At 56.3% G+C, this 2,500-nt stretch overlaps 1 non-coding gene across 1 annotated transcript in view; it reads left to right on the plus strand.

Annotated features, from left to right (window-relative positions):
* Nucleotides 1-2,386: 2,386 nt before the first annotated feature.
* Nucleotides 2,387-2,500, plus strand: part of LOC126139167 (small subunit ribosomal RNA) — a 1,909-nt gene continuing 1,795 nt past the window's right edge. The window contains exon 1 of the ribosomal RNA XR_007528608.1: nucleotides 2,387-2,500. This exon is cut by the window's right edge and continues 1,795 nt beyond it. This is a non-coding gene — a ribosomal RNA (small subunit ribosomal RNA).

Here is a 2,500-nt window from a genome sequence, read left to right on the forward strand (position 1 = left end):
CTTAACCTAACCCAAGTTGTGCCTTAACCTAACCCAAGTTGTGCCTTAACCTAACCCAAGTTGTGCCTTAACCTAACCCAAGTTGTGCCTTAACCTAACCCACGTTGTGCCTTAACCTAACCCACGTTGTGCCTTAACCTAACCCACGTTGTGCCTTAACCTAACCCACGTTGTGCCTTAACCTAACCCACGTTGTGCCTTAACCTAACCCACGTTGTGCCTTAACCTAACCCACGTTGTGCCTTAACCTAACCCACGTTGTGCCTTAACCTAACCCACGTTGTGCCTTAACCTAACCCACGTTGTGCCTTAACCTAACCCACGTTGTGCCTTAACCTAACCCAAGTTGTGCCTTAACCTAACCCAAGTTGTGCCTTAACCTAACCCAAGTTGTGCCTTAACCTAACCCAAGTTGTGCCTTAACCTAACCCAAGTTGTGCCTTAACCTAACCCAAGTTGTGCCTTAACCTAACCCAAGTTGTGCCTTAACCTAACCCAAGTTGTGCCTTAACCTAACCCAAGTTGTGCCTTAACCTAACCCAAGTTGTGCCTTAACCTAACCCAAGTTGTGCCTTAACCTAACCCAAGTTGTGCCTTAACCTAACCCAAGTTGTGCCTTAACCTAACCCAAGTTGTGCCTTAACCTGCTCTGTAATTGGCATATGACACGTTACATTAATCCAGTGTTGTCTAACCACAACCCTCTGAATATAGTTCGCTACTCGCACCGCCCACCCTCTTGTGTATCGTTTCATGTTCAACACTTCGCAAGTGTTGCTTACTTTTTACATGCTCCCGCTGTACACTGTAATGTGGACGACTGCAGGATGTACATCGCCCCCCCCCTCCCCCCTGCCTTCGCACGCTGGTCGTTCAGGTGCTTGCGTGTTCAATGCCCTTCGCAGCTGTTCACTGGCATTCGCATGTCGAAGCGCTCAGTCTACGTCGTGGTACGGCCTGTGTCCACTGTCCGCTGATGTCGTAAGCTTAACCCTCACATTGTACTGCACATAGGTCCGTATGTACTGAATGATACGCTGTGGCACATGTGTGACTGTACAACGACTGCGCCCAACAACAGCGAACCATACGGTCCAAATGTTGTGCACTCAGCCACGTGCCGTCTCCCCATAACAGCTACATTGCAGTGTGGTACGCCATAGAGACGTGTGGGAGTAACGGACGCCCTGGATGGCGATCAGCATGAGCCGTCTGTTGATGTAGTGGCGCGTGTATTCAAACGTAGTCGTCTCTTCTCACACAGTGTGATAGCATGGTGCACCGCGTTCCACATCTGCGACATGGTACAGATGCTGGTTGACAGTCGGTCTCGTAATGGACATCGCATACGTAGGGGGCCACCTCCCACGTGTTCTCTAGTCGTGCACATTTTGTTGCGTGTATGTGGGCAGACGTAGTGTGTCGTGACACCTAACAGACAGGTATGCAATAATCGTTGCATTTGCAAACTGGGATGGACGTCTACGTTTGCTGGTGACGTTACGCAAATGAACAACTGGTAAACCCATTGTGGTGCGGTTGTTGTTGCTGGAGGTAAATCAGTAAGGGCAAATCTGTGTGTGAAGCGATACGCGGCGGTGGCTGGGCGGGACCGTCCCCGGCCGGTGAGGGGGGGCCGCCCGGCGTGCTGGCCGCGCGGTGCGTGGGCGCACGCGCTACAGCCGGCTGGTGGGGGCGCCCAGTGGCAGGCGCGCCGGCCGACGGACGCGGCAGGCGGCGCAGCTGCGCGCCGGGGCACCCTGCGCGCGGCGCCGGGCGGCCAAAGTGGGTCCTCGCGGGCCCGGTGCGAAGCGCGGTGGACATCTGCAGTGTGCTGGTCCGACTGAGGACTGTGTGCGTTGAGGATGCGCCGCCGCCCGGCACTCGGCGCCGCGACGCCGTCTGCTGCTCGGTCGCCCCAGCGGTTCTCGCTGGTGGTTTGTATCGCAGTTGTGCAGACGTGTTGGCACGTGCGCTGTGCTGGGAGAGTTCGCTTCGGCACCCACGTGGGGCCTTTGCCCTTCTGTGGCGCTGGCGTTGGAGCTGCCGGTCACCGTAGGTGGCGCGTGTTGTCTCCCGCCGGCAATGCCACGACAGCACGCTCCCGGGCCTCTGTCGGCAGCGGCAAGCTCAGTTGGGAGCACGGGTGGTCGCACCTAAAGCGTCTACTCGCCTAACTCCGGGCGATTGCGCCTCTCTCGAACCCGACCAAGTACTTAGGACGGCGCTGCGCGCCGCCGGGACCTGAGAGGGTTTCGAGGTGTATTGTGCAGGGGAGCTCAGCCTCCTCCTGTTTGCAGAATAATTGAGCGGACGCTTGCGTGTTCGCGCGGGCCCCTGGGACACACTCCCGGGCGGCCGGCTGCTCAGCTCTAGTTGACGCAGCTCCCTGGTTGATCCTGCCAGTAGTCATATGCTTGTCTCAAAGATTAAGCCATGCATGTCTCAGTACAAGCCGCATTAAGGTGAAACCGCGAATGGCTCATTAAATCAGTTATGG

Source organism: Schistocerca cancellata, unplaced genomic scaffold (assembly GCF_023864275.1).
Source record: "Schistocerca cancellata isolate TAMUIC-IGC-003103 unplaced genomic scaffold, iqSchCanc2.1 HiC_scaffold_679, whole genome shotgun sequence".
Classification (NCBI taxonomy): domain Eukaryota; kingdom Metazoa; phylum Arthropoda; class Insecta; order Orthoptera; family Acrididae; genus Schistocerca; species Schistocerca cancellata.